Consider the following 7015-nt stretch of genomic DNA (forward strand, 5'->3'; position numbering starts at 1 on the left):
AAGCCAGCCCTTCCTGTGACAGGAAGGTGGCTAGGATGGCATCTGAGGAAGCTGAGGGGGTAGGACACAGGATGGGGTACGGGACAGGACAGTGGTGGACAGGCTGTCTGGTTTTCTAATCTGCTTATGCACTTTGGTCCCCAGATAAACTGTGAGCTCTGTGAGGGATCCAACTGCAGTACAGGGTACAGAAATTAGTCAATGGCCTGGGGAGGATCAGAAGTTGCCAAATGGCAGCCCAGGGGCCAGATCTGGCTCACAGGTTTGTTTTGTTGTCTGCATAGTTGCGCAGTGGTTTGTTTTTCAAATTAGTTGTCAACATTTAAAAATAAGGGTATTGCATTAAAAATCCCAATTCCTTACTCTCTTCAAAGTCAGCAGAGTTGACACATTTCTGTATGGCACGAGTTAGTGAGAGATGAGTAGTAGCTGCCGCCTTTAGTTAGGGCGTATGAGCTCCAGTCACCAGAGTCCCCACACCTCCCAGTTGTATCACACCAGTCAGCTTCACTCACTTATGAATGTGCAAATTACTTAACCATTCTGAGCCTTAGTCCCTTGAGTTTATGATCCCTGGGATAGAGGGATATCTAAGCAATATTTAAGGACAATGGGACAAATCCCAGCCTGGTTATGTGATTCATGAGTGCTCTGAACTCCATTTCCGCATCTGTAAAAGGGGGATAAGGACACAGATCCCTCCCAGAGACGATATGAAGATTACTTAAGAAAATGTCTGTAAAGCACCTGGAATATAGTAGGTGCTCAACAAAAATTCCTTGTGAGTATACCACGGCCCAGGCTCATTCAATACTCTCCCTGGTTTTGAATGCTACAGTCCTGGGCACAGTGCCAGGTCCCAATCACCCTATGAGGCTAGTGTTATTGTTATACACACCATACAGAAGAGCAAACTGAGGCACAGAGAGATATTAAGCAAGTAAATGGAAGAGCTGGCATGCATAGCCCAGTTTGTCTGATTCCCAAACTTGTGCTTTTCCCTCACAGCCCCATGCCATTTTGGCCCTGACCACATCCACTGGGGTTGAGTGTGAATTCTGAGGTATAACTAACTATAGGGCTAGAATTCTAGCTCTACTAGCATTTACTAGCAGTGTGACACTGGGCAAATTATCTAATTTCTTGGGACTTCCAGTATTTTATCTGGAGGATAGGAAAAGGACCATCTTCATGTGGGTTAAATGAGTTAAATGCTCATAAAATACTTAGGGCAGTACCTGGGTTCACAGTAAGAGCTCAATAAATGCTAGTTATTGTTATCATTAATTGAGCACTGGCTGCGTGCCAGGTACTAAGAGTACAAAGATCAATGAGAGTCCCTGTGGGGCTCAAGATGAGAGATCATAGGCCAGAGGGATGTGCTGTCAGGGAGCCTGGCTGTGGAAGCAAGAGGCGGGTGGTGGTTAACTTTGTCAGTTTGTCAGGACCACAGTGCCCAGACATTTGGTCAAAAATTATTCTGAATGTTTCTGTGAGGGTGTTTTTGAATAAGATGGACATTTAAGCCAGTGGACTTTGAGTAAAGCAGATTGCTCTCCATAATGTGGGTGGGCCTCATCCAATCAGTTGAAGGCCTGCATAGAACAAAATGGCTGATGTCCCCTAAGCAAGAGAGACTTCTCCCAGAAGATGGCCTTTGGGCTTCACCAGCAACATTGGCTCTTCTGCACCAGACTGCTTTTGGACTCAAGGTGGAACCCTTTTGTCTGAGTCTCCAGTCTGTCATCCTCCCCGTCAGATTTTGGACTCATCAAGCCTCCACAATTGTGTAAGTCAATTCCTTGAAATAATTCTCTTTCTATATAAATGCACATCCTATTTGTTCTATGTCTCTGGAGAACCCTGACTAAAAGAGGGCGGGTAGTACCAATACCTTTGGCAGTGCTAGCCTGGAGAAGGTTGTCCAAGGGCCCTGACCCTCTCCCTTACAGATGTAACTGTCTTTAATGTTTGGGATGCATTTACTACGAGGATCCCACAAAGCTGGGAGAGACAGCACATATAGAGGCTGACAGAATCAGGATTCAAAACCCACTTAATCTTCAGAATGATGTGTAGGAAACTACAAGAAGAAATGTAACATGGATCAATGAAAAGTCCTCCCTTTGGGCTCAACTGTGCAGAGATAGAATCAGGGACCAGGGGGCGGGAGAATGTAGCCAGCTGAAAAGCACTAGGTGTGTATAAGACTTGGCACTTTAGCTTGACAACAAGTGCAATATGGGCCAATTCCTTCCTGGGTTACGTTAAGTTCTGATGAGGCATGAGGCTGATCAGCCTGAGGAGACACAGCCCTGGCCTCCAGGTTTCAAAAAGGCAGGATAGGGACGGGCAGATGGAAGTTACTGGAAATCAGATTTGGGCCCAGTGGGAAGAACAGTCAGTGCTGACCAAGATGGCCTGGGTGTCTCATGGGCACTGATCTCCCTGTCACCAAGAATGTTCTAGGAGTTATCCCTTCTTCACGATGTAACAAAGACAGTGCTGTGAAGAGAAAGAGCATGCACTTTGGATGGGATGGACCTAGATTCAAACTAGTTAGTGTGAGTGTGACCTCAGATGAGTCACCCTGAACCCATGGACCTCAGGGAGTACTCGTGCTGCACTGGAAATCCCTGGGTTGCCTTTTAAAGCAGCCAATGAATATAACCTGTTTACCACACTGGCTGGCTCACACTGAGAAACATCCTCTGGCTGTCCTCACTTCCCTGCCCAAGGCGCCAAGCCCGTGCCAACCCGAGAGTGCCTCGTGCTGCCCAGACTTGCTGCCATCCAACCCATGAGAGGACCAGGTAGCAACAGAGACGTGTGTCCTCCTGGTACCTGTCTCGATGCGTTCAGTAGCAAGTAACAGAAAAATCCAGCGAACAGCGTTTAAATCATAAGGATGGTTACTGCTCACTTAACAAGTAATCTGAGACAGGCAGTCCCAGGGAAGCTTTGGTGCCTCAGTGATGCAGTCAAGGAAGTGGGCTTGCTTTTTCTCCTCTGCCATCCTCAGGGCATCCACAATGTTTTCCTGCAGGATCACAGGATGGCTGCCCAAGCTTCCCATCCTCACCGGACAGCTCCCAAGAAGGAAGAACTTTTTTTTCCTCGCATGCCTCCCTTTTCCTGCAAGGAGTATCTTTCTGAAGGCCCTAGCAACTTTCCCTTATATCTTATTATTTTATTTATTTATTTTTTAAAATTGAAGTATAGTTGATTTACAGTGTTGTGTTTCCCCTTATATCTTGAATAACCAGCTTCTCCGGGTTGGCAAGGTACTTCTCCATTTTGTACCTAAATTCGCAGATCCTGAGAACCTCCTTGGTCCCTGGCAGATCTGACCAGTTGGTTTCCCTACTTATATCCCATTGGCCAGAACTGGGTCACATATCCATCCCTTGACCAATCACTAGTAAAGGGAATGGAAGTATTCCAACTGGTTTAAACCAATCAGGATTCACCTCCTGGGGGAACTGGCATGTTGCCGTTTGACCTGATTGATGGCAGGAAGCAGGATTGGCTGCTAGACGGGAATCCTGCAGTGTCTGCCACACTTGCGTAAGTCAGAAATTAGCAAATTCCTGTCCTAGACAAGGCTCTGATCTCCTCCAGCATCATCACCATCATGCTGTGCGTGTGTTTGTGACTAATTGTGAAAGAATTAGGAGCATGACAAGGATGTTGGCAGAGGGGGAAGGAGTAAAGCCCCAAATACCGGCTTCCTCTGTGGTCATGGGAAATAAGTTTATTTTTAATCTGATCTTCATGTGGCCTAATTAGTGTGCGGTTCTCCAGGCATGGGCAGCTTTCAGGTAATAATAAGAAAGCAGAAAACAGCTGCTCTTTCTCCTAAGCTGGCCTATCCTTTGACGGTCCCTGGGTAGAAACTGTGGAGGAGGGGGCATCTGAACAGAAGGACAGAGGGCCTGGGCTGAGTGCAGGCTAAGGGGTCAGCCCAGCCCTGGCTCCTTGGGGACACTGGGGTTACCCAGCCTCCTCACTCACCTCTTGCCTCAGCTACACTCAGGACAGAACTGTCCTGAGTCTGACCTAGGTCTACCTGACACCAAATCTCATGACATGTGAGGTTCCAGCCACAGGAACAAGTCACCTTCTCTTAAAACTTTAAAGACAAAGACATGGAGAATAAGTCATTTATAAACCTGGAAATGGTGTTTCATTCATTCATTCAAACAAATACTTACTGAGTATCTACCATGTCTAGGCACTGAAGTGTGTTGGAGATCAAACAATGATACACGATAAGTAAGATCCCCACCCTTAAGAAGCTGACACCCTAGAGGTGGCAGACAGACAATAAGCAAGAACTAATATATATCATCATCAGTAATAAATATAATAAAGTCAGAGAAGGGGATAGAGATGGCTGGGTAGATGGAGGGGAGGGGTGCCTGCTCTTCTGGATCAGAGGTCTTCCGACTACAGCCTGTGAGCTGCCACCTATTCCAGTAAATAACATTCTATTGGAATATAGCCAAGTTCATTGATTTATGTATTGTCTATGGCTGCTTTCATGCTGCAATGGCAGAGGTGAATAATTATAACACAGATTCTATGACCTGTGAAGCTGAAAATATTTACTATCCGGCCCTTAAAAAAAAAGTTTGCCATCACAAGGAGATACCATTTCACACCCACTAGAATGGCTATAATCAAAGACAGACAATAACAAGTAAGAGTGAGGATGTGAACAAACTGGAACCCTCACGCACTGATAATGGGAATGTAAAATGGTGCAGCCACTTTGGAAAAGTCTGGCAGTTCCTCAACAGGGTAGACATAGAGTTACCATAGGACCCAGCAACTCCACTCCTAGTTATATACCTAAGAGAAATGAAAGCATATGTCCACACAAAAACTTATACCACAAAATTCAGAGCAGCAGTATTCACGGTAGCCAAAAAGTGGAAACAACCCAAATGTCCATCAATAGATACATGAATAAATAAAATGTGGTATAGCCATACAATGGAATATTATCTGACAATAAAAGGAAATGTAGGGACTTCCCTGGTGGTCCAGTGGGTAAGACTCCACGCTCCCAATGCAGGGGGCCCGGGTTCGCTCCCTGGTCAGGGAACTAGGTCCCGCATGCATGCTGCAACTAAGAAGCCCACGTGCCACAACTAAGACCTGGCGCAACCTAAATAAATAAATAAATATTAAAGAAAAATAAAAGAAATGTAATAGTGATATATGCTACAATATGGATCAACTGTAAAAAGAAAGAAGCCAGTCACAAAGTACCACGTATTGTATGATTCCATTTGTATGAAATATCCAGAAGAGTCCATCTACAGTGACAGAAAATAGATTACTGATTGCCTAGGGAGAGAGAGGTTGGGCAATGATGGATAAAGGGTGCATGGTTTCTTTTTGGGGTGATGAAAACTGATTGTGGTGATGGTTCCACAACTCTGTGAAAATACTAAAAGGCATGGAATTGTACCGTTTAAATGGGTGAATTTATGGTATATGAATTATATCCCAATAAAGCTGTTTTTAAAAGGTTTACCAACCTTTGTTCTAGACAGTTAGGGAAGGCCTCGAGGTGGTGGCCTTTGAGCCTCTTTTGTAATTGGCTCAAAGTTCTCAAATAGTAACAGGTGGCATTTTACTGAGCACTTACGTGCCAGGCACTGTGTGAAGCATTTTGCAAATCACTGCCTCATTTAATCCTCACAAAGATCCTATGGCTTAAATACTGACAACTCCATGTAACAGATGAAGAAACTGGAGCGCAGAGAGATTAGGGGACTTGCCCCAGGTCACACAGTTGATAAATGGCAGAACCGGGATCCAACCCCATGTATTTCTGACCTCAAAGCCTGTGCCTTTAACCACTAGACACACTGTATGTACATAGTTCCCTGTCCAGTCTCTGGATTCCTGATCTTTCCCAGATCAGATCAGGCAGATGGCCCAAAGCGAGACGGAGGAGGTGGGGAAGAGCACAGCCTTAAAGGAAAGTAGGGAAGGGCACACGGGGAGCAGAGGGGACCAGTGAGCGTGCTGAGACGTGTCTCTGGGCTCAGGGAGGCCCCCACGGGGTGAGCAAGTCACTAACACTGTGGTTTTAGAAATTTTAGAAATCTGGGAACAATCTAGTGCCTAGAAATCACCTAGTGCAAGAAGTGGAGAGAGGTTTATTTAAAAGACTCCTGGGGGCTTCCCTGGTGGCGCAGTGGTTAAGCATCCACCTGCCAATGCAGGGGACGCAGGTTCGAGCCCTGGTCCGGGAAGATCCCACGTGCCGCGGAGCAACTAAGCCCGTGCGTCACAACCACTGAGCCTGCGCTCTCGAGCCCGCGAGCCACGACTACTGAGCCTGCGTGCCACAACTACTGGAGCCCACGCACCTAAAGCCCGTGCTCCACAAGAGAAGCCGCCACAATGAGAATCCCACGCACCAAAACGAAGAGTAGCCCCCGCTCGCTGCAACTAGAGAAAAGCCCGCGTGCAGCAACAAAGACGCAACACAGCCAAAAATAAATAAATAATTAATTAATTAAATAAATTAATTAAAAAAAAAAAAGATTCCTGGGTTTCACTGCCAGAGATTCTGATGTAGTGGGTCTGAGTTGGGGACCAGAAATTCAATGTTGACGAAGTCTCCCTGGGGGATTCTGATGCAGATGGTCCAGGGACCACACGGTGAGATGTCCAGCAGAAACTTCAAGGTCAGCACAAGACTCCTCTGGGTGCTCCCCTACCCTTATCTTGGCATCCCTCCTTTCCTCTCCCTTCCTGATATTCCATATTCCTGACTCTCCTTCTCCCTGTGCCCAGAGACCCCACGGAGCATTACAGGCCTCCCAGGCTCTGTTCCTGCTCTTTTCTCCACCTGGCGTGACCTTCCCTACCTTCCTTTGCTCTGCCCCATCTCCCCCACGAGGCTTCATCACACCTCCCCTTCCTTAGTCTCCCATCCCAAAAAGGCTCATCTTTTGGGAGTCTGCTGATGTGTCACCTCTTTATGAAATCT

This window comes from Eschrichtius robustus, chromosome 3 (assembly GCF_028021215.1).
Source record: "Eschrichtius robustus isolate mEscRob2 chromosome 3, mEscRob2.pri, whole genome shotgun sequence".
Lineage (NCBI taxonomy): Eukaryota > Metazoa > Chordata > Mammalia > Artiodactyla > Eschrichtiidae > Eschrichtius > Eschrichtius robustus.